This window comes from Pituophis catenifer, unplaced genomic scaffold (assembly GCF_029215685.1).
Source record: "Pituophis catenifer annectens isolate HBS135680 unplaced genomic scaffold, rPitCat1.0.hap2 SCAF_2, whole genome shotgun sequence".
NCBI lineage: Eukaryota > Metazoa > Chordata > Lepidosauria > Squamata > Colubridae > Pituophis > Pituophis catenifer.
Window position 1 is genome coordinate 282,828,823 of NW_027256882.1, and position 26,448 is coordinate 282,855,270.

The 26,448-nt window shown below is 41.2% G+C and overlaps 1 protein-coding gene across 1 annotated transcript in view; it reads right to left on the reverse strand.

Annotated features, from left to right (window-relative positions):
* Window positions 1-26,448, reverse strand: part of DCC (DCC netrin 1 receptor) — a 764,852-nt gene that overhangs the window by 388,990 nt on the left and 349,414 nt on the right. The gene's annotated exons all lie outside the window — the stretch shown is intronic.

Genomic DNA, 26,448 nt, shown 5'->3' on the forward strand with positions numbered 1-26,448 from the left:
ATTTCCCTCCCCCCACTGAAGGTGGGGAAAAAAAGCTTTTCTCCATAGCTTTTGTGTTTTAGAGATAGCTTATTATAAGGTATAAAGGAAACAAAAATGTTTTCTTAATATAATTTATAAGCATTTTACACTTGGTTGGAAAACTTTACTTTTTAAGGAATACGGTATCTGGCAAAATGCTCTCTATAAATAAGAGTGAAAAGTTGGCTAGACCACAGCTCCAAAAATACACAAACAGTTCTAATAATAGTATGAAAAAAAACCACACAATGCCAAATGTCACAGTATAAGAGTGCTCTTTTGATCTCATTAAGAGACTATCAGTTCCTAGACTCAACCGGGTTTCCTCTTCACACACAAGAGTCAGCACATTGCATAAATCCATATTAAACTATTTAGTCTATATTTAACCCTATAACAAGGATAGTCAGGGTAAATTAAATGGATTTTATTTCTCTGTGGCAGAAAGCCAACTCAAATCTTGCTTCTTCTTTTGTAGTCTTCTAATCTTTTATAAGAGTAGAGGGGAGGAAATAATTCAGCATTTAAAAGGGCCTAGAGGAGAATGAGGCACACATTGTTCGAAAGGAAAGGTAGAAAAATTGACAGTCCTTCATTACTACATCGTTAAACACTAATGAGATCGATAAATGCAATCCTCGGGGCTCTATTGACAAAATATTTCCTGGGCTTCCTTAATTCTATGCCTATTGCCTTGTTCTAAAGAAAACTTTCTCTCTTAAAAGAAATGAAGGCTTAGCGTATGACGTCACATACACAAAATATATTTCCCCTTCTTTTTTTCTCATAAGCAGAACTGTATACAACCCAAATATTCAGCTATTATTGTTTAGGAATCCTAAAAGAAACAGATACTAATCAAAATACAGAAACTCTGATCTATCAGAGTTATTCATAATGCAATGAACATAAACTCTTAAAAAGACCTACCCTCCACCAAATTAACTGATAGAATAGAATAGAATAGAATAGAATAGAATAGAATAGAATAGAATAGAATAGAATAGAATAGAATAGAATAGAATTATTTATTGGCCAAGTGTGATTGGACACACAAGGAATTTGTCTTTGTGCACATGCTCTCAGTGTACATAAAGAAAAAATAAAATATATTCGTCAAGAATCGTAAGATACAACACTTCATGATAGTCATAGGATACTAATAAGCAATTAAATCATACTAGGAAGCAATAAAAACAATATAAGTTGTAAAGATACAAGCAACATGGATATAGCCATAAATGGGAAGAAAATATATATCAAAAATTCACAATATGAAAATTCTTAGATTAGATAAAATGCTTTAAAAAAACAAAACAGGCAACCAATTCTTTACTGTAAATTAAAAATTGAATGATTATCTTTCCTTATAAACAGTATCCATCTATAATAGAGAGACTTAGAAAAGGAAAGAACCTTTCCAAGGATTTAAACAGAATTCTCATTCCTCAAACAGACCCTTGTCAAGTTCTCACATGACCTTTTCTGTTCACTCCGCTATTGTAAATCAAAGCGATGACGCTGGATTTTCAGTTTAAAAAACAGTGAATCCTGTTGATGCTATGGAGATTCTTGGCTGTATTTTTTAACCTTTTAACATTGAGTTGCATCTATTTTTAAAGCTACACATTTTGCACCTATATACAGATACAAAAATCAACCACCATCACCCACACCCACACACACACACACACAAAACAAATGCCACTTTATAGTTCATTTTCTGTCCCCGACCTGGAGTTCAATCCTAACAGAAGTTAGGATTTAAAAGTTAGAAGTTAGTTGATTCAGCTTTCCATTCCTCCAAGATCAGTAAAATAAGGATACAGATTGTTGGGAACAATATGCTGACTATGAAGCGGCATATAAATCTAAGTGCTATTGCTATTTATTTCATCAAATTAGTTACCACCCATCTTGAGTTTGCCAGTAAACCCACACTTGTCAGTAAAAGAGAAGCAACTGAGTTTGGCAGTCAGTTTCTGCCAATTTTCTGAATGAATGAAATAAAGAATGAATGAATGACAGAAAAACAGTAGAGGACAATATTTTTGGATAGGAAGAAGCAATATTGTATAGGAATCAAATGGTGTATGGTATATATATATATAAGCCACTCAGAGTTGCCTGAATGGCAAGATGGGTGCCAATAAATTAGATAGATAGATAGATAGATAGATAGATAGATAGATAGATAGATAGATAGGACGAGAGAGAGAGGTTAGGTAGTAGGTAGGTAGGTAGGTAGGAAGGAAGATAGGTAGGTAGGAAGATAGAGAAAGAGAGAGAGGGAGGGAGGATAGATAGATAGATAGATAGATAGATAGATAGATAGATAGATAGATATAGATAGATAGGGAGGGAGGGAGGTAGATAGGTAGGTAGGTAGTAGGTAGGTAGGTAGGTAGGTAGGAAGAGAGAGGGGGGTTAGATAGAGAGAGAGAAAGAGAGGTTAGGTAGGTAGGTAGGAAGGAAGATAGGTTTGTAGGTAGGAAGATAGATAGATAGAGAAAGAGAGAGAGGGAGGGAGGGAGGGAGGATAGATAGATAGATAGATAGATAGATAGATAGATAGATAGATAGAAAGATAGATAGATAGATAGATAGATAGATAGATAGATAGATAGATAGATAGATAGATAGATGAGAGAGAGGGAGGAAGGGAGAGAGAAATGACAGGCAGGCAGGCAGATGACAGACAGACAGACAGAGGAATGAACTTGGGAAATGGCGATGAGATGCTGCCTGGATAACAAAGAAATATACTAATATTTAAAGACATTTCAACAATCTGATAAGAGAGTTCATAGCTTGATTTCATAACAGGCAAAGAAAGAAACTCAGAAAGTAACCTCCCTAGTTTATCAGGCTAAAAAAAGACATCTTGGGAGATTTGTACTTTCAGACTTTCAAGAGTCTGTTAATGTAGCTTTACCATAAAGTAGAATTAGCTCATTTAGTTGGGTTTTTTGTCTGGTCTACCTGGGAAAGCTGACAAATGGGTCAAATGACTTCTTCCCAATTTTAAAGTCTCAATTTAAAAGTGATGCCAAACATAAGGATTCATGGAAAGTAGGGAAGAGAAAATGGAAACATGTCCTGCAAGAAGGATATTTTGGCCAGAGACAAGAGGAAATATTGATGTCAACATTGGTTATATTTTCACGTAATCAATAAATAAACGAGTAACAAATTGTGTAAATTAACCAGCAGACACCCAGTTTGGAGTAGTGGTTAAGGCACCAAGGAAGTCAGTTATAAACCAGGAGACTGTGAGTTCTAATCCCACTTTAGGCATGAAGCCAGCTGAATGACTTTGGACTAGTGGTGAAATCCAAATATTTTTACTACTGGTTCTCTGGGCATGGCTTGGTGGGCGTGGCAGGGGAAGGATACTGTGAAATCTCCGTTCCCACCCCGCTCCAGGGGAAGGATACTGCGAAATCTCCATTTCAGAGGTGGGTTTCAGCAGGTTCTGACCGGTTCTGGAGAACCGGTCGCAGAAATTTTGAGTAGTTCGGAGAACCGGTAGTAAAAATTCTGACTGGCCCCGCCCCCATCTATTCTCTGCCTCCCAAGTCCCAGCTCTTCAGGAGGAAATGGGGATTTTGCAGTAACCTGCCCCTGGAGTGGGGTGGTAATGGAGATTTTACAGTATCCTTCCCCTGGAGTGGGGTGGGAAAGGAGATTTTACAGTATCCTTCCCCTGCCATGCCCAGCAAGCCACGCCCAGCAAGCCATGCCACGCCCAGCAAGCCACATCCACTGAACTGGTAGTAAAACAATTTGAAACCCACCACTGCTCCATTCCCACCCCACTCTGGGGCCAGTCAGAGGTAGTATTTGCCGGTTCTCCGAACTGCTCAAAATTTCTGCTACCAGTTCTCTAGAACCTGTTGGATTTCACCCCTGCTTTGGACCAGTCCCTCTTTTTCTCAGCCCCAGAAAGAAGACGACAAGGGCAAATCACTTCTGCCAAATGCTGCCAAAAAAACCCTGCCAGGTCTAATCCAGGCAGTCATGAAAAACCCACACTGATTTCAAGAGCCTTGGTAGTACAGTGGTCTAAGGCACCCTGTTATTAAGCTGATTATTAAGACCAGCTGCCTGCAATTACTGCAGGTTCGAATCTCGCCAAGGCTCAAGGTTGACTCAGCCTTCCATCCTTTCTAAGGTAGGTAAATTGAGGACCCAGTTTGTGGGGGCAATAAGCTGACTTTGTATAAATATACAAAAGAATGAAGGCTATTGCTTAGCGCATTGTAAGCTGAGTCTCCGGAGAAGGGCGGCATATAAATCAAATTAAAAAAAAAACAGGCACCAGAAAAAAAAAAATCAACTAATACAGAAAAAGAAGGAAAGATTAACAAATAAGGTTTTATAGAACATATGGAGGCATATTTACAGCAGGATGGGAATGCCACCTGCTCTTTGCTTCAACTCATTGAAAGTAAGAATGCCAAATATTTTATTCAAATAATACCTTTGTTGTTGAACAAGAGAATCATTAGAAAGCAACATAAGTCTCTCTGTTATGTAACATTCTCAGTGAGAATACAAAGAGGAACTTCTTTTTATATAGATCAAGCCTAACAAGGTTGATTTAAGAAGTATTCCGGGGGCCGTTTTAACTCGTACAGTACATTGTAGTCATGTTTCCTGTGTTCCTTTTGGAGTAACGTTATGAAATCTATTGATAGAATTATTGGTAAAACATTTTTAAAACAACAAGCATATTGTATTGAATCGTATGCCTACTACTGGGATTTAACACGTTCCGATGGTTTTTATGCTCTAGGAATAGCAAAAAGAATAATTGTTAAGAGATGGAAAAATACTTTTAACTCTAGATTTAAAAGCTTGGACTTTACAGATCTTTGATCTAGCAGGTTTTGAGGAAATTATACAATATATTCTGTCAATCTGAAAATGTTGCCTTCTCTTTCCCTCTGGAACAATAATTTTCGGACAGACTTGGTGATTACGGAAAGCTTGATTTACTTTTTTTTCTTTTTCAAAGATCTATAAAAAAAATCAGGTGAAATGGGAACATATTTGTAATTATAGCCTTTTTGTCTTTCTTTGTTTTCCTTTGTTGTGTTGTTCTTTTCTTTTCTTTTTTTCTCTGAATGGTAATTGTTCATTTTTATTATGTATATTTGTATGAAAGGGACTGTCTTGCAGGAGAAGGGGGGAAGGGGAAGAAAAATCAAGAGGTGGAGGAGCATCTGTCCTGAAGTTTACTTCCTCTTCAATATCTTTAGGATTTTAGCAGTGCAACCTGATATGATACATATTTTTTTTCAAAAGTCTGTTCAATTCAACATTTAAAGCTACCATAATATTCAGATCTACATTGCTAATCTATACACAACTATCAATCAATCAATCAATCAATCAATCAGAATAGAGCTGGAAGGGACCTTGGAGGTCATCTAGTCCTACCCCCTGCTCAAACAGGAGACCCTATACCTGTGATGGAGAACCTATGGCACGGGTGCCACAGGTGGCACGCGGAGCCATATCTGTGGGCACGCGAGTGTTGCCCTACTCAGCTCCAGCATGCATATGTGCACCAGCCAGCTAATTTTTGGGCCTTCTGGGCCCACCTGAAGTCAGAAAATGGGCTGTTTCCGGCCTCCAGAGGGCTGTTTTTGCCCTCCTCAGGCTCCAAGAAAGCCTCTAGAGCCTAGGGAGGGTGAAAAGCGGGCCTATCGGGCCCACCGTGCCATAAACAGGGGTAGTGTGTGAGGGGGTGTCACGCATGCATGCGCGGGGGATAGGGTGCATTGAATTATTGTCCATCCTTGGTTCTGGGGGGGGAGAAATTGTCCCCCTCAGAATGGGCTCGCAATTTGGGTGTCCTCCTAGACTCTCAGCTAAGATTAGAGCAACATCTGTCAGCTGTGGCTAGGGGGACCTTTGCACAGTTTCGTCTGGTGCACCAATTGCGACCCTACTTGGATCAGGAGGCTCTGCTCACAGTCACTCATGCCCTTGTCACCTCACGGTTAGATTATTGCAATGCGCTCTACATGGGGCTACCCTTGAAAAGTGTTCGGATACTACAGTTGGTCCAGAATGCAGCCACACAAGCAGCCGTGGGTGCACCTAAGTACACCCACATTACAACAATTCTCCGCGAGCTGCACTGGCTCCCTATTGGTCTCCGGTCACAATTCAAGGTGTTGGTTATTACCTTTGAAGCCCTACATGGCTCAGGGCCAGGGTATCTTCGAGACCGCCTTCTACCGCATAGCTCCCAGCGACCGGTAAGATCCCACAGAGTTGGTCTCCTCCAGGTCCTGTCAGCTAAACAATGCCGGCTGGCGGGCCCGCAGGGTAGGGCCTTCTCTGTGGCTGCCCCAGCTCTCTGGAACCAGTTACCTCCTGAGATCCGGACCATCCCCACCCTATTGGCCTTCCGAAAAGCGGTGAAGACCTGGCTTTTCCGGCAGGCCTGGGGCCGTTGATCTCGCTCTTGCGATCTGGCGAGATCCGACCATGCTAAGAAGGAGGACGGGGGCACGCGGCTCTGCAATGTGCAGAAAAACACTTTCAGGGGGCAGCGCTACAATCTCCTCCCCGAATCCAAAGCACTTCCCAGTTCCCCGCTGCACATTGCAGGGGAACTGGCCGCCACCTGAAGCGCGACTCTTGAGGTTTGCATTTTGGAATCCGGGCAGCGATGGCTGGAAAGGAGGAACATTTCCCTTTAGGGGCTCCCATTCAGCTCGGCTTGGCTCCTGGGCGGCGGCGGCTCCTCACATTGCTGGGGAGTGAAGTCAGCGCGGCCAGAGGGGTGACCAGCCACAAATCGTGGCACCCGCCTTGTTCCCCAAAGCTGCTGGGCAGATTCCCCCACATACACTCTCCCAAAGAGGGAGGGTTGTTCCTCAGGCTGTGCTCTGTCCCTCTCCCCAGAGCATGCTAGGGGTCTCTTTGGGGGAAAGCGAGTAGTCCCTGAACCTCTCGCTTGCAGGAGGAAGAGGAGGGTGGAGCCACCTTAAATGCTGGTAGGCAGAGGTAAAATACTTTTTTCCTTGTTTTCCTCCCCCAAAATTAAGGTGTGTCTTATACTCCGTTGTGTCTTATACACCGAAAAATATGGTATATGGTTTTTAAATGCATTGTAAGCCGCCTTGAGTCTTTGGAGAAAGGCGGCATACAAGTTGAACAAATAAATAAATAAATTGTGGGTATCGGCACATGCGTGCATGACCCCCACGCATGATCCCCGCTTTTGGCATGCGAGAGCAAAAAGGTTAGTCATCACTGCCCTATACCATTTCAGAGAAATGACTGTCCAGTCTCTTCTTAAAAACCTCCAGTGATGAAGCATCTACAATCTCTGAAGGCAAGCTGTTCCATTGGTTAATTGTCCTCCCTGTTAGGAAGTTAAGAAATCAACCTGACCATAAACTCTTTTCCCCTCCATTTATGGGACTGGATTTAGTGAACAGTAATAGAGTTGGAAGGGACCTTGGAGGTCATTTAGTCATTTAGTCACGCAGGAGACCTATACTAAGGATTCGAACCGCCAAATATGCTGACCTTTCTGATCGACAAGCTCAGTGTCAAGCAGCTTCATATGTTTAAGTCATAAATCCAAACAATAGCCTACATTTGGGGCGAAGGTAGCATTCAAGGCGAGTTTTTTTTTAAGTATTTGATTCTGTATTAGTATCAAACATCACATCAGTATTATAACTTGCACTTCATATTCTTCATTCCAAAATGCAAACATCTTTATAATTCAAATTGGAAGATATCCGGGTATCACATGCTGAGTTGGTTTAACTGAGACAGTTTACATCTGGTGATCGACTTTAGCAAACGCTAAGGACATCTGTCAGAGAAAATATTCATTTAATACATCAGTAGCGTTTGAGCCGTTCACTCAGAGATCCCATTGGAATGTCCGTCCTTTTTTTCATCTGTCAACCAAGTTCGCAAAAGACCCAGTGCCCACTGGTGGCATAAAGTGGAAGCGGCAGTAGAAAAATCTGTAATTTCAAGTGAATAATCCCAAAATCATAGCCGTGTCATTCACCCCTTTTCCTTAGCTCTGTGGGTTTTTTTGAAGGACTTATTAATTATATGCAAAACGCTTTTGGGAATAGCAATGTTCAAATACGAAAAAAAGGTAGATAAATAAGTGTTCAAGGCATGTGATGTTAAACAGGGACAATTTAGCTTTTTATAGTATTCTGATAGAAAGATATTAAGGTTCAGTGAGACCTTGACCCAACAACTTTTACAGAAGCTTTCTTCTTCTTCCTTGCAAACTTCTAATCATTGTATAATTAGGTGCAACTCCAGAAGAGAAAACATAAAAAATGTTTATTTTTTCAAATCTACCCTTCCTTCCTTCCTTCCTTCCTTCCTTCCTTCCTTCCTTCCTTCCTTCCTTCCCTCCCTCCCTCCCTCCCTCCCTCCCTCCCTCCCTCCCTCTCACATACATAAATGTATATCAGGGGTGGGTTCTAAATTTTTTACTACCGGTTCTGTGGGCGTGGCTTATTTTGTGGGCGTGGTTTGATGGTCATGTGACAATTCTTTAGGATTTAGCAGAGGTACTGGTCTACCAGGTTTTTAACTGCTTGCAGAGCTGTAGCGGTCTACCCATTTATTTTTGCAGGCACTGATCTACTCATGTATTTTTGCAGGCACTGATCTACTCATTTGTTTTCTTTTAACACTGATCAGCTGTAGGGCGGCCCCTTTGAAACCCCGCTGCAAGAGTTTAAACAGTTTTTTTCCTCTAGCCATCAGCTGGGACTCAGAAGGCAGCAATAGATTGGGGGTGGAGCCAAATAAAAGGTAAGAATAACATGTGGGGGAGCAGAACCGGTTCGGTGATGTCATATCGTCCTCACTACCCGCTTGGCAGAACCGGGCCGAACTGGGAGGAACCCACCACTGATGTACATATACTGCAGTAGTGGGTTTCAAAATTTTTTTACTACCAGTTCTGTGGGCGTGGCTTAGTGGGCATGGCATGGTTTGGTAGGTATGGCAGGGAAAGGATACTTTAAAATCTTCATTCCCACTCCATTCCAAGGGAAGGTTACTGCAAAATCCCCATTTCCTCCTGATCAGCTGGGACTTGGGAGGCAGAGAATAGAAGGGGGCGGGGCAAGTCAGAGGTGGTATTTACCGGTTCTCTGAACTACTCAAAATTTCCACTACCGGTTCTCTAGAACTGGTCAGAATCTGCTGAAACCCACCTCTGATATACTGAGGCATTATCAGATGAAATTACGGTATTAAACTCTTCCCACTGCATTTGAAAAACCTTTCCAAGAGAAGCAAAGCTTAGAAGGCGTATGAATCTAATCCACTCAGTGCAGCTCATTTCTCCATAAACTGAATATTCTCTTGTTGAAATTCAACCAAAGATGCAAATATAATAAGGCCAAGCCCTAACGCAAAATGAAAAGCTGGCCTCCGCCAAAAAGTTCACAATGCAGATTCAAAACAGAATTGCCTATTGTGTTCATGGTGCAAGTTATGATTCACAGCTAGCTTAACTAACCAATGGTTTTTCCCATTCAGAGTGTAGACGTCTGGCGTAATGAAGGTCACACATACTGTCAGTTTCCAGTATAAATAGCTTGGGAAATGGACGTTGTATTTAACAGATCAAAATCAAGCACACTTTTCAGCATAAACACATACAGCAACTCAAATTATATATAGATGATAAATGGATGACAGATAGATAAGTAGATAGGTAGGTAGGTAGGTAGGTAGGTAGGTAGGTAGGTAGGTAGGTAGATAGATAGATAGATAGATAGATAGATAGATAGATAGATAGATAGATAGATATACACACACACACCCATGCACGTACACACACACTATGTATTACAGTGTGTTAATCTTTGTACTTAATTACCTGCAACTCACTAATACGGAACTAAATGGTACATTACTTTGCTGCTATTATGCAAGTACTTTAGTGCTGCAAATCCAGTCACAAATGAAATTTTAAAAAGATCCTGGAGTGCTACAGAAAACTCTGTAATTATTCTTTCTCTCTCAGCAGAAGGACGCTAGCCCTCTAATCCTAGAGACTTTTGATTGTTTTCTGGAAAACAAAATAACTAATTCCTATCCGTATCTTTCCTGCAGTTGCGCCAGGGAAAAAGTATGGGCACAGGGATGATGAATTACTCTGCAATTGAGTCAAACTCAAGCAGGTGTAGCAACGAAGGTAAGTTTAACCGAATAATTCATGACATAATACATGTAGAACAAGACCAAATATATATACAATATATATACATATATTTAAAAAAAGATCAAATGCTATGAAGAATTGCGTTGTAGAGAAAGGATTATTCAGGAATTAGAATTGTTCCAAAGCAGGGGTGGGCAATTTGTTTCCCCAAAGAGCCTCAGGAGAAACTGGAGCTATTATGGAAGGCTGAACCAATAGGCAGAACTTAATTCTGCCACCAGAGCCCACATGTTAAGAGAGGAGGAAGTGTGGAGCCTTGCCCGACTTTGCTCTTCTGTCCCAGGGGCAGGAAAGCTCATTCTCTCACCAGGTGTCTAAAGGAGTGCACCCAGTTTTTTCTCCTGTACTTTGCAGCACACTTATTTATATTTTATTTTCTAACTTCCAGTTGACCTCATATGGACCACACAAGGACAGCCAAGGGGCCAGATCAGTGGTGGGTTTCAGCAGGTTCTGACCAGTTCTGGAGAACTGGTAGCAGAAATTTTGAGTAGTTTGGAAAACCGGTAAATACCACCTCTGGCTGGCCCTGCCCCCATCTATTCTCTGCCTCCCGAGTCCCAGCTGATCAGGAGGAAATGGGGATTTTGCAGTAACCTTGCCCTGGAGAGGGGAGGAAATGGAGATTTTACAGTATCCTTCCCTGCCACGCCCACCAAGCTACTCCCACCAAGCCACACCCACAGAACCGGTAGTAAAAAAAAAATAAATTGAAACCCACCACTGTAAAGAATAGTTACATGAACCAAAAGCCTTGTCTTCAAAAGGCTTTAGAACGGGTACTCATAATTTTGAGTCTGATGGGCATATGGCTTTTGCAAAATTGAGATTGTTTCATGGCATTTTCAAGAAACATGGACTGAGGCTGTTGCTTGCTCATTCATAACATGGCTGTCATGAATTAGAACAGGGGGGACAAACTCGATTTCATTGAGGGCTGCATCAGGGTTGTGTTTGATCTTCGTGGGGGGGCAGGTAGATGTGGCCAGGAGGCATGGCCAGCTCAACATCACTTGTGTCGGGAGCTCCTGTGCTGGCCTGAGTGCTCTGCCAATGAAAATGGGCTCCCATTTTTGGCTGTGATGGCCTCCTGCAACCTTCTGCCAATGAAAATGGAGCTTGGGAGGGCCACTCACGGCCCTCCCGGGCTCTGTTTTCAGAGCCCGGGACAGAGGCACGACGGGCTGGTCCTTCACTGTTTCCAAGGCAGCCCCATGAGTCAGATCTAAGTACCTGCCCGGGCTGCAACCAGCCGCAGGGCCTTGAGTTTGACACCCCTGAATTAGAAGGACTATCCCATCTGTCTCTCTCCAACTCCAAGTCTTTTTCTCCAACTCTAAATTATGGTCTATGTTGCTGTGGGGTCCTTGGTCCTCTCTGAGCTTGGTTGTCTGCTTGTAGACGTTCACAACCAGGTAACATCATGAGCTATGGTGGCACAGTGGTTAGAATGCAGTATTGCAGGCTCACTCTGCTCACAGCCTGGAGTTCAATCCTGATAAGAAAGTCCAGTTGCCATTTGAAAAAAAACCCACCTTTGGGACAACTATCACCTGGATTATTGAGAATCTTGATAGACATTTGCTCGGCTTCACCTTCACCACATATTTGCATTATGTTGGGTATTTTTGCATTCTTTTCTTTATTGTCAACAAAACATTCTTATATCATCCTCTCTGTGAGCCATCAAAGTGGCATCACCGTTGTATGTATCTGAGACTATTGATGTTTCTTTCTTTTTTTTTTTTAATTTGATTTATATGCCGCCCTTCTCCGGAGACTCAGGGTGGCTTACAATGTGCTCAGCAATAGCCTTCATCCTTTTGTACATTTATACAAAGTCAGCTTATTGCCCCCACAACTGGGTCCTATAATTACTTCTGGAATTTCTTCTGGAAATTATAGTTCCTTTTTCTCATGAAAGCTACTTAGCTGTTCCATGTTTGATCTAATTGTGGCTTCTTAAGCATTGTATCAATTCTTCAAGAAGCAGATAAGTACATCTATGTTTTTAAGGACTATCCACAATGTATTGTGGTCTACACAATCAAAAGCCTTTCTATAATAATTAAAATGGAAATGAAATCCCCTTGCCCTTTTCATTATCCTTCGGATGTTAAGAATGTAGGGTATTCTCTAGTGCTTCTGCCCCTTCTGAATTCTGCTTGTTCATTGGGTTCAGTAATTTCCTCTTCCAACTGATTTCATAAAAGATACTTTCCTTTTTTTCTTCTTATGATAAAACAGATGTGACCTGGGAGTTCATGATTAGATCTCCCAATAAGTTTTTGAAGGTTAAAAGTAGTCAGTGCAATTTTTAATGGCATAACAGGACAGAGATGGAAAGAATATAGAAATATTTCCCTACTTGGGATCATCTTCGAAAAAGCTTCTAGGTGCAAAGTTACAATTATGTTTAATCTGCAGGTTTAATAGCAGATTTGTGGTAGGGAAGAATCTTATTTGAAGTATACTAAAAGTCCCGAAGAAATATTTTCCTAATATGACTCCCTTTTTATGATCCTGTAATTTCTTAATTCGGGGTAGAGTCTGAGCTGAGCATTTACTGGCTGGATGCCCTTCCTGACACCACACAGAGTTCACAGCAGATATTTTTTTTCTTTGTGCCTTAGGAGAGAAATATCTGCTGCTACCTAGGATTGAACTCTCAACTTTCTAAGTGAACATCTTCATCACTAGGCCACCACATCGTTCAGATATTATCCTAATATGAACCACTCAATACATTTATGTTAAAAAGAATCCACTGTTTTTGTCTGATTTATAGGATGAGAAAGAGAAGAATACCGAGAAGAAATCTGATTGAGGGAGGTCCATTATTAACATTACAGACGTTTCAGTTCTGCGTGAGGTATACAAAGAGATTTAGGGATTTAGTCTGTGTCCTCACTTTGTCTCACTTTGTCAGTTGCTCTTTTGTGTCACTCTGTCCAGTACTGGTAGTCCTCACTTTATGGCCACAATTCATGGTAGTCCTCGCTTTATGGCCACAATTCAGCTCACGTGTTCTGCTGCTAAGCAAGACAGTTGTTAAATGGATTTTGCCCAATTTTATGCACAGTTCATGGCACAATTGTTAAGTGAATCACTGCAGTTGTTAAATGAGTAACGCAGTTGTACAGTGAATCTGACTTTGCTTGTCAGAAGGTTGCAGAAGGTGATTACATGAACCTGGGACCATGCAACTGTCATAAATATGAACCAATTGTCAAGCGTCCAAATTTTGATCATGTGAACACGGGGATGCTGCAATTTCCCTTAACCTTGTTAGAAAACAAAATGTTTCATCAAATTGCTACCAGCAAAATAACAGAATAACAGCGTTAGAAAGGGACCTTGGAGATCTTCTAGTCCAACCCCCTTCCCTGCTCAAGCAGGAAACCCTAACCATTTCAGACAAATGGTTCAGACTTCTGGAAGCAAGTTGTTCCATTGATTGGTTGTTTTAACTGTCAGGAAATTTCTCCTTAGTTCTAGGTTGCTTCTCTCCTTGATTAGTTTCCACCTATTGCTTCTTGCCTTGCCTTCAGGTGTTTTGGAGAATAGGTTGACTCCCTCTTCTTTGTGGCAACCCTTTAGATATTGAAAGACTGCTATCATGTCACCCCTAGTCAGTGGTGGGTTTCAAATTTTTTTACTACAAGTTCTGTGGGTGTAGCTTGGTGGGTGTGGCTTGGTGGGCATGGCGTGGCTTGGTGGGCATGGCTTGGTGGGTATGGCATGGGAAGGATACTGTAAAATCTCCATTCCCACCCCACTCCAGGGGAAGGTTACTGCAAAATCCCCATTTCCTCCTGATCAGCTGGGACTTGGGAGGCAGAGAATAGATGGGGGCGGGGCCAGTCAGAATTTTTACTATAGGTTCTCCGAACTACTCAAAATTTCCGCTATTGGTTCTCCAGAACTGGTCAGAACCTGCTGAAACCCACCTCTGCCCCTAGTCCTTCTTTTCATTAAACTAGATATTCCCAATACCAGCAACCATTCTTCATATGTTTTATCCTCTAGTCCCTTAATCATCTTTGTTGCTCTTCTCCCAAAATCTTTTCTTATATTGTGGTGATCAAATCAAACACTGGCCTGAATGCTGCCGCTCTTCAAAATAGGATATCCTAAAATTATTATAGCTGTTGAAAGGGGGAAAAAATATCTTTAAACTTCCTATTTGAACAAAGCATCATCCTTAAAACATGGCAGGCTGAATAAAAGGACACAGATGATAAAAGGAAAGATAAAAAGGGTGAGATGAGGTCAGACTTATAACTGTGAAAATCAAAGCCTTTATTGATCAACGTACTATGAGGCAGACTAATAGAAGAATGTGAAAGGAAAGATGCATAGCCTTAAAATACACACAAAAAGTAATTACGTTTCTCAAGTGTGTGAGCATATGTATGGTTTTAGACAGTGATGAAATTCAATTATTTTTATTACCGGTTCTGTGGGCATGGCTAGGTGGGTGTGGTGTGGCTTGGTGGGCATGGCAGGGGAAGGATTCTACAAAATCTCTATTTCCACCCCACTCCTGGGGAAGGATATTGCAAAATCTCCATTCCCATCCCACTCTAGGACCAGCCAGAGGTGGTATTTGCCGGTTCTGTGAACTACTCAAAATTTCTGCTACCAGTTCTCCAGAACCTGTCAGAACCTGATGGATTTCACCCCTGGTTTTAGATGTATGACATGTTGGGATTGTAATATTTACATTCAATAGGAGGAGATGAAACTCTAAAACAAAAGTGTTCATCCTTGGCAACTTTTAAGACTTTTGAATTTCAACTTCCAGAATTCCTCACCCAACATGTCAACATGGCTGGCTGGGGAATTTGGGAAGTTGAAATGCACAAGTCTTAAAAGTTGCTAAGGTTGGACCTCTCCCCCACTCCAGAACTAAACAAAAGGGATTTACAACAGTGGTGGGATTCAAAAAAATTTACTACCAGTTCTGTGGGCATGGCTTGGTGGACATGGCATGTCTTGGTGGGTGTGGGTTGGTGGGCATGGCAGGGGAAGGTTATTGCAAAATCCTTATTTCCTCCCGATCAACTGGGACTCGGGAGGCAGAGAATAGATGTGGGCGGGGCCAGTCAGAGGTGGTATTTACTGGTTCTCCGAACTACTCAAAATTTCCGCTACCCATTCTCCAGAACTGATCAGAACCTGCTGAATACCACCTCTGATTTACAAATGCCTATGATTTTAGTTTTCCAATGTTTTCATAAAGAGTCAAATAGTCAATGCTACAATCATTCCATTATTCTAAAATGGTCTTGATCTCCAGACCAGTCCCCTTGTTGACTCTAAATTATAATAGCACTCTTATGTCAACCCCATAAACTGTATTCCAAGTTTGTTGTAGCTACCCAGTTATGTTTCCTTAAATAAGGTGGGTTTGGTGTACTTTGAGGTTTGTTCCAGCCCCTGGAGGAAAGATCTGAGTGTAATTAAGAACACTTGGTTCAAATTCTTCCATATTGAATTTGTTCTTGACACATAATCAGTGTAGCAAGAATGGCGGGCTACCAATTGCTTAACTCTGCTTTAAAATCTACCAATAGATCGGGTTTAATCTATCATAATTCTCTCCCATATGGAGAGAGAAACACTTACAAAAAGTAGGAAGACTTTGGCAATGATTCATAACAATTAATTTTTGCAAGTGATTCCAGGGTGGCCTATAGTGTATTCTCTGGGTGACTGAATCTAGCCAAGAGTGGGAGCTATCTAACAGCCTATTGTTTGTAATACAAGGGTTTCTTTTTTTATTATTATTGTAAATTAGCCAACCCAAACAAGATGTACAGCTATTAAAGATTAATAATGTTCTCACATGGCCAGAGTCATGTTTGCAAGCTAGCAAGAAGAATAGCGGTCCGAAATGAATATTTATTCATTTATCCAATTGAGTATGTATTAGATGCGAGAAAAGCTAATCATGCCTGCTCTCTCTCCCTTAATTTTTTTTTCATGGAACAAATTAATGCATCCATGAAAGCATCACTTGAAAAACAAACCATACCTCTCGTAAAGACAAGGCTAGCACATTTTCCTTCCTTCCTTCCTTCCTTCCTTCCTTCCTTCCTTCCTTCCTTCCTTCCTTCCTTCCTTCCTCCCTCCCTCCCTCCCTCCCTCCCTCCCTCCCTCCCTCCTTTCCTTCCTTTCCTTCCACCATTTTTGGCTACTCTAGCTGCACATTGGCACAAATTTAAACCAGGTTGTATCTTACAGAGATGTAATAAATAAAAGGTGTCCAATTCCTACTTAGCCTCCATCTGGACATGAGTGACCATGCGTGAGTCCACCCTCTTCAACTTTATATTTAGATAAACATTGAAAGGAGCATCTAAAGGTATTTAGATTTATTTGAGCCACGGTGGCGCAGTGGTGCAGTGCAGTATTGCAGGCTACTTCTGCTGACTGCCAGCGGCCTGCCATTTGGCAGTTCAAATCTCACCAGGCTCAAGGTTGACTCAGCCTTCCATCCTTCCGAGATCAGTAAAATGAGGACTCAAATGGTTGGAGGCAATATGCTGACTCTATAAAGCACATAGAGAGCACTACTGCAATGCTCTCTACATGGGGCTCCCCTTGAGGAGCACCCGGAGGCTCCAGCTGGTCCAGAATGCAGCCGCACGGGTGGTTATGGGAGCGACTGGGCGCTCCCATGTGACCCCCCTCCTGCACAAGCTGCACTGGCTCCCGGTGGTCTTCCGGGTGCACTTCAAGGTTTTGGTTACCACCTTTAGAGCGCTCCATGGCTTAGGACCGGGGTATTTACGAGACCGCCTTCTGCCACCAGTAGCCTCTCACTGACCAGTACGCTCCCATAGAGAGGGGCTCCTCAGGGTGCCGGCGACCAAACAATGTCGACTGGCGGTCCCCAGGGGGAGAGCCTTCTCTGTGGGGGCACCCGCCATCTGGAACGAGCTCCCCCCGGAGATACGGACGATCCCGGACCTGCGCGCTTTTCTCTGTGCCATCAAAACATTTCTTTTTCAGCAGGCCAGCCTGGCCAAAACTCTCTTTTAAACTTTTAAACTTTTAAAAATTTTTAAATTTTAAATTTGTCTTAAGAATTTGGGGTGTTTTAAATTTCGTTTTCCAGGCCAAATTATTTAATTGTATTTTAATGCTTTTTAACATTTGTATTATATGTATTTTATCTGGCTATTCACCGCCCTGAGTCCTTCAGGAGTATACAAATTCAATAAATAATAATAATAATAATAATAATAATAATAATAATAATAATAATAATAATAATAATAACAACAACAACATTGCAATACCTGGTGATGCACGAATTGAAGATAAGCAGCAAGAAAAAATCACAAAGTACCGGGACTTACAAATTGAAGTTGAGCGACTGTGGAAAAAGAAATCGTGTGTTGTCCCGATTGTAATTGGAGCCCTCGGAGCAATACCCAAAGGGCTACCCCGCTATTTAGAAATTCTAAATTTGCCGGACTTGAACATTTTGACTCTACAAAAAACCACCTTACTCGGAACAGCTTACATCCTCCGACGATACCTTAACAGTTCCTAGGTCCTTGGTTAGGACTCGAGCTGCTGAGCTATTAACCAGCCTCAAAGGCTGTGAATCTCACTAAAGATTAACCAATAAATAATAATAATAATAATAATAATAATAATAATAATAATAATAATAATAATAATAATAATAATAGAGAGAGCTGTAAAGCACTGTAAAGTGGTATATAGGTGCTATTGCTATTTAGTTACCTGCAGGGTGACTCTGCTCTCAGTTTCAGGATACTGCTAACACCACACAGATTCCTCTCGTGGATTTCCACAGAGTAAGAGGCAAGGAATTACATTACGGGAGAGCGAATGAAAAGCCTATTATTGGCAATTTTGCAATGACAAGGCTTAAGGTGACCCTGCTACAGATGGTAGAGTCAAAGCAAACATCAAAGCACAGGTAGCGAGCGTAATGTGGATACAGATGCGTGTGCGTGTGTGCATATTAAAGAGTGTATTAAATATTAATCCCATATACAGTCCTGCAATAAAACTGTAATAATGTTTAAACATAAGTGGCAAGTGCATTTTGTCTAAATCTCACCAGCTTTGCATTCATTAGCCAGACCTCTGGAAGGGGGGGGGGAGAGAATTTATTTCTGAGTGAACAATTGATTAGATTTACTGTTTGCATGAATTTGTGTGGTTTCATTGCATTTTTCCCCCTCCCTTTTCTTCTTGTAATATTTTAATTTGATGGAATTTTGTGTTGCTTTGTTTTTATTGTATACTCTCCTTCCACACCGGGATAATTTTTAATAATGAAAAGTGGCTTTTGAAATCACATGCAATTAAAGGACTAGCAATATAATCTTCTTTTTAAAAAGGAAAGCTGAAATGCCGAGAATGTGTTACAGATATTAGAACTGAATGAACCTCACCATGGAATGGATGGATCCTATTAACAAGAACTGATTCCAAGGACACATGCTCAACATTGGGTATTATTTCAAATTAGAATTGGATCTACAGTAAGTTGGCTCTAGAGTTTATTGTGGTCCCAGCGCTTCTTGCCTTGGCAAATGGGAAATTCTGTACTTTGATAAGAAGGACATGTGGAACTTATTCCGGGATTATGGGAAATGTCTCCTTCCAAAAATGCCAGCAAAATTGGGGGAAGCAGGATGACCACTACTTTTATTGCTTTCCTTTCTTTTTTTTTTTCCCCCACAGCATTGAAATGCAAATGACATTTTCTCAGCCATCCTAGTGTCCATCTGCTGGCCAGCATTGCAGCTGAAGACAGTTTCCCAAATGGCTTTGATGGCTCATCGAATCTCTCTGAAATGTAAAGCAGCAGCTTAATGGAACTCAACTCTGTTATGTTTTTAAATATTCGGTCCCCAAGAACTTACAAACTCTGGTGCAACAAGGATCCACAACGGGGGTAAGTGTGTAACTTCATCACACTTCAAATGGTGTGAATTGTATATTTGCATCATTTTGCATAAAATCAAACATCTAAGGTCTGCTGATGTAGGAGAAGAAGTAACAGAACCCGGGGAGTGGGGGGAGTGAAAAGGGGGATCAGCCTAGAATTCCGATGTAGCCACAAGCAGGCTAAGTCCAACCCCCCCTTGAATTCCATGGACACTTATCTAATTCAAAACAGGTGCTAACCGTTAGTTGAGAAGATACCTGTGCATAGGCTATATAACAATAAATCAGTTTAATTGGATCATCACACATGGGCCTGTTTTTATTTATTTATTTTGGACAGCTCCCATTTGTCAAGTTTCGAGGTCGTCTCAAATAAATTGCATTTCAAACAAAGTCTTTGAAGAAAAACTCCTATTTATTAAGCACAACATTCTAACCCGACTCCAAATGAAGCCAACACTGACGTCCAGCCCCAATACCCTCCCTTTCCATTCCCCACTCCCCTACACTCATTGGCCATCTTCCAAGTCATTCTACCCCTAATCTACTCCAGCTCAAAGGAATTTCCCCCCTCCCATCCCATCTCCTAGGGGATATTATCTCCAGGGAAAATAAGTAAGTGAAAAGTCAAACGTCCCTTTCCAGATGCCTTCGCTTCTCCTTCTTATGTTAGCACTAGAGAAAATGCAGGTTGAAGTGCTGACATCATCTTTTTGACTTTCTGTAAGGGCCTAAAAACATGGTTCTGCCACTTGGTCTGAGTTCTGGATGTGGGCATGTCATCCCGGAGATGACTAGGTGGCTCAGTGGCTAAGACACTGAGCTTGTTGATCAGAATGGTCGGCAGTTCGACGGTTTTAATCCCTAGTAGAGGTCTCCTGCGTGAGCAGGGGGTTGGACTAGCTGACCTCCAAGGTCCCTTCCAACTCTGCTACTGTTACTGCATTAAATAGAAGATCCCACTTCCACTCCATTGTATGTCCCCCCCCATCCCCATCTTAGCTATTTCACTGACAATTCTAATGCTATATTTATTGTCCCAGGATTCTTTTGCAGTACAGTTTTCTCAAATTGTAAGCTGCCCAGAGTTGCATGACAGCGAGATGGGTGGCATAAACATTTAATTAATTAATAAATCATTTTTTAAAAAAATGTAATTCATGTGATTTCACTATTCAAATTATTCAGAATCTGTCAAATAGTTAATATGGTTACCATTCCCTGGAATGCAACAAGGATATGGTTTCAGGTTGTGTTAGTACCTGCCTCTGCAGGAACCTGTTAGCTTTAGCTGATGTGGATTCATTCATTCATTCATTCATTCATTCATTCATTCATTCATTCATTCATTCAATTTGTTTGCTGCCCATCTCACCACAAGGCGAGTCTTACTGTCAGAACCAGTGGTGGGTTGCCCCCAGTTCAGACCAGTTCGCAAGAACCGGTAGTAAAACTGGCTGGAAGCCCCACCCACCGCCCTGGATGTCGTCATCAGCAATCTGCACATGCACAGAAGCAAGGCATGCACGTGAGTGAAGCAAACGCACGCACACAATCCCATTGTGAACCAGTAGTAAAGGTAAGTAGAACCCATTCCTGGTCAGAACCATAAGTTATTTCCCATAAGTCAGTATAGTTAGCATATTTTGAGTATATGTGAAGAGGTCTGAGAATGGATAGCTACTCATGTAGTACAAAATCCACCACTTGGATCTCTGGGAATGTTATTAAGACACACTTTCATGTTCTAAAAATTGGAATTAATCTGTAGGTTTTCAAGGGTAAAATTTGGAAGAAGAAGAAGAAGAGGAGGAGGAGGAGGAGGAGGAGGAGGAGGAGGAGGAGGAGGAGGAGGAGGAGGAGGAGGAAGAAGAAGAAGAAGAAGAAGAAGAAGAAGAAGAAGAAGAAGAAGAAGAAGAAGAAGAAGAAGAAGAAGAAGAAGAAGAAGAAGAAGAAATAGAATATGAGAAGGTGAAGATCTTGTGAGACTTTCAAATACAGACGGATTATCACTTGGAACACAACATGCCAGATATCACAGTTGTTGAAACCCAAAATGTACAATTTACTGACATTGTGGTACCAGGAGATGCCAGATTTGAAGAAAAAGAACTGGAAAAAATCATGAAATATCACAACCTGGTCATCAAAACTACACGGCTATGGATGAAACATGTAACAGTGATACCCATTGTCATCAGGTATCATGTCCAAGAATTTTATAACATACATCAGCAAATTGCAGCTTCCTGCAATAACATCAGCGGAACTGCAAAAACTGCGCTACCTGGAACATCGTACATCTTAAGAAAGTACTTGGTTGATACCTAGGATGCTGGCAACAACCCGTATCAACCATTAGCACCAGTCAATGGTATTTGTGATGCATTTTTGAATGTTCAGTTGACTGAGTGTCATGTTTAATGAATAAAGATAATAATAATAATAATAATAATAATAATAATAATAATAATAATAATAATAATAATAATAATAATTTTGACTCTACAAAAAACCACCTTACCCGGAACAGCTTACGATACCTTAACAGTTCCTAGGTCCTTGGTTAGGACTCGAGCTGCTGAGCTATTAACCAGCCTCAAAGGCTGTGAATCTCACTAAAGATTAACTAATAATAATAATAATAATAATAATAATAATAATAATAATAATAATAGTAGTAGTAATAATAATAGATTCCCAGAAAGCTGAAGCCCACAGAACATGGTGAACGTTTATTTCTATATTCCCATAGTCCTAAAACATAAACCTGACCTCATTTTCAAAAGGAGGCTTTTGGCCTTACTTTGAAAAGATTTAGCGCTCAATCATTTGGGATGAATTATCCCCGATGGTGCCTCTCCATACAGAGATCCATCTTCCATTAACACCTTCCTCCTAGCCTTTCATCAGATGTAATGATTGCAAGAAGGATGAGCTGGACACCTCTCACAATACTATATCGAAAACTCATTAGGCTTTTATAAATATCCACCAAGAGCAAATGGGTTACTTTAATAGGTTATTGTCTGGGTCTCAGCACAAAGCGAATTGTCCTAGTTGCCAGGGGAAACTCCTTGTCCATGGACCCATGGACAAGCAGGAACAGGACAGCTGTGGAGCCGGCCTTTGCGCTGTGTGAGCAAGGGATGGTGCCCATTTATTGACAAAATTTTAAACAGGGAGGACAATGTTCTTCCCCCTGTGGTCAAACCCAGTGATTCATTTGTATTTCTCCCTGCCTCTCCTGCCATCTGTGCAGGCTGCCGTTTTCAAAATCTCGGAGGAATTCTGAGTGGCATTGTATGGAGATCTGATTAAATTGCCAAGGGAAAGCAATCCATCACTTGATAGGGGCCGGGAATGGGATGGAGACCATTTACAATGGGGTCTCCGTCACCTTTTAGGACTTGCCTTCCTTTCTGCTTGCTTTCATTTTAGTCTAATGCCAAACCATTAAAAAAAAAAAGAAACCCGCCTAAATTCAAATAACAGAAATTTAAACTCTTAGACGGAGATGGTAATGAATTATATAAGTGTTTTACAGCTGTCAGAGGTGAATTAAATTGCATTATAGCAGGGAGAGGAGGAAGGCTGGTATCAGTGTGAAATACCATGAGTTGAACATGGAAATTCAGGTTTGTCGTTTTATATATATATATATATATACATGTATGTATATATATATATATCTTTTTTCTTTTTCGTAGGCTTTTATGTGCATATTCTTTCTAGCCAGGTTTTGCCTACGTAAACTTAGTTGTTCTACAGCCCTAGGTTCTATGAAATCTCATTCACAAGTTTCTGGGCCTTTTTTCTGCTGACAAAAAAAGGCAGAAAAAAGGCCCAGAAACTTGTGAATGAGATTTCATAGAACCTAGGGCTGTAGAACAACTAAGTTTACGTAGGTAAAACCTGGCTAGAAAGAATATGCATATATATATATATATATATATATATATATATATATATATATATATATATATATATATATATATATATATATTTGATTTATATGCCGCCCTTCTCCGGAGACTCAGGGCAGCTTAAAATGCATTAAGCAATAGCCTTCATACTTTTGTATATTTATACAAAGTCAGTTTATTGCCCCCATAATCTGGGTCCTCATTTTACCTACCTTAGAAAGGATGGAAGGCTGAGTCAACCTTGAGCCTGGTGAGATTTGAACTTGCAGTAATTGCAGGCAGCAGATGTAAGTGGATGTTAATTAGTCTGTTGAGCCACCAGAGCTCCTATTTACTTACTTTCCTTACCGGTTTGCAAATGTGAGCACACATGCACACACTTTTTTTTGGGGGGGGGGAGTGTGTCTTATAGTCTGAAAAATACGGCAAATGTAAGCTGAATGCCAGTAGTGAACATATGAATTCACAATCATATTGCGAATAAAACAAAGTGGGGCTCATGCTGTGCTGACAATCATCAGGCTTGCATTTGAGACCCAGTTGCTGCTGCATAGCTGGGCGAGCTCCCATCACTCGCTTTAGCTCCTGCCAGCCCAGCAGTGTGAAAATGAGCAACCGCGAGTAAATAGACGGATACCACTTTGGTGGGCAACTTCATGGGGACATGAAAGGACACCAGGTGTCCCCTGGGCAACAGTGATGTCACCATCTAATCCTTTCAACCTGGAAGCACCAAGGAATGGGATGGGAAACAAAGTGCTATCTATGGAATGCTCTCCTAGTGGAATGAGAGGAGGGAATGTAAATGTGATCAGCACCGATAAATTCAGTATCACATTTAGGCATCCTTCATTGATTTTTATTAATACACGAGAGAACTCCCTACATCTAGCCTTTCTCCACACTATTTGGCAACAGCACAGCTTGTGTTGAATGTCATAATACATGTCAGAAAGATTTGCAACAGGACACCAGTGTATGCTGCTGACATTGGTTTATGTTACCTATGTATCACCCCTCCAGAGGCTACTGCTCTCTGGTTTTGCCATGTATTTTGTTCATGTTAAATGACAGCAATAGTGTCCATGGCCACAGATACCGATTAAGGAGCTAAATTCAAGGTAAGTGAAGGAAGCACATTGACTGACTACATGGACATAAAAAGAGAAACACACATGTCCCTATCACGTCCTACGCTGGAATTCTCACAGGTTCAGAAGAACATTTGAAAAGGAGTCTCCAACAAGAATATTCAATCTGCTTTCTGATCCACAAATCACATACATTTGTTAAGTGTACACTTAACAAAGAATCCAGAGGTCTGGTATCGTGCGTATCTCTGGGGGTAGGTTATTCCAGAGGGCAGGTGCCGCCACAGAGAAGGCTCTCCCCCTGGGGGTCACCAGCCGACATTGTCTGGCCGATGGCACCCTGAGGAGGCCCTCTCTGTGCGAGCGAACCGGTCGGTGGGAGGCTATTGGCGGCAGAAGGCGGTCTCGTAGATACCCTGGCCCTAAGCCATGGAGCGCTTTAAAGGTAGTCACCAACACCTTGAAGTGCACCTGGAAGACCACAGGAAGCCAGTGCAGCTCGCGCAGGAGAGGTGTCACATGGGAGCCCCCTGTCGCTTTTAAAAATGCTTTTAAAAGTTTAAAAAAAGGCTCTGATGATCACAGCTGTGGTGTGTGATTGTCAGAGCCTTTTTTTTCACCTTTTAAAAGCAGGAAGTAACGACACCCGGGCAGATGGGAAGAGCCTCGTGCCGCCATCACTACCGGTTCTCCGAACCACTTGCCACAATTGCTACCGGATCACTCGATCCGGTCCGAACCGAGAGCATTTCACCCCTGAATTACCGCTAATCAAATCTCTACCAATCTGGCAGGTCAAGCTACTGTATATCAACAAGGAGGAAGCCCCACATCCCATTGTAGCACTGATGACATTACCTAGTTGGGCAATGAAATGTCTGCAAACAAACAACCAAGCTGAGAAAGCATTGAGGACTCCATAGTTCAACCCTCAGCTATATGTACAGTATTCTCTTCTATTGAATTACCTGTTTCTTTCTAGGACAGGTGTGGAAATTAGCAAACAAATTATAACAAGCAGTTGCTAAACGAATGATTCTAAGTTGAAGACCAGCTCTATTATATTTTTTATTATTATTTCTATTTTAATAAGTGGGTTTCTGCTTCTTTTTTATCTCCTCCCTATTCACTGTTGTTCTCTTTTTGACTGACTCTGAGATGCAATAATTGTTGTTACTGAAGAACAGTGCAAGGGATATGCTGCATTCATATTATTTCTTTTCTTATTGTTCACCTGTTCCTCCTTCCAGAGCAATACTGAAACAATGGTCCAATGTAAGGCAGCTTAAAATAACCAGATATAACACATTCTGTTTGAGCATCCTTGAATGATGTTTTTGTTCCAATGCAAAGTATTTTAATTATAGCTGCCCATATGGAAATAAACAGTTTGCAACAGGGATAGGCAGGCCCATGAATGACATTATCTTCCATCAGGGATGTAAAAAAAAAACTATTCTGTGTCTTTCCAAGAACAATTCTGCAATCCGTCAAAAAAAAAAAGGGGGGGGAGAGAGAAACTGCTATGGCACGAACTGGCATGTACTTTATACTACATCAGTTGTCTTGAAATCTTTTTAAACTCCAACGCTGCATATTTAAAATGTGTCTGCAGGCAAAAAAAGTACATTTGGCAGCATGCAGGGGAAGAAAAGTGTGCATTGGGAATGTTCATGTAAACAATATTATGTATTAAGGATAATTACATAAAATGAATATATAAGGATAAATTGCATGCAAGTGTACATTGGGGAAAATGTATACAAACTAAAATACTTTATGTAGGGCAATTTTCCCCCCTTTTCGCTTAAAAAAGATCACAGTGCATTTGTTTGATAGATTAAATCTGGAGGAATGTCACACTGACACGGATTGGATATAGATTGGATTGGATACACCTTTTTGTTTTTTCACTTTTATTTGTCAAAATGCACTGGCTACTAAAAAGGAGAGAAAATTTTCCTGTTTTTTTTTTTTTTTCCCTTCTCATAAAGTGTTGGGAAGCACCCAACCTGGCAAGGAGAAGGAATCAAGTGCAGAATGAGCATGGAGTCACTGCACAATTGCCAAAGGGTTAGGACCAACATTTGAAGCCTTATATCTGTTGGTTCTCAAGAAAAGGCTGCCAGTCCTTGGATGAATTCTGTATTTTTGGCAGAACATAATAAAGTAGTTGGGACAGCCCATTGGCTCAGTAGTTAAGACTCTGGGCTTGTCGGCT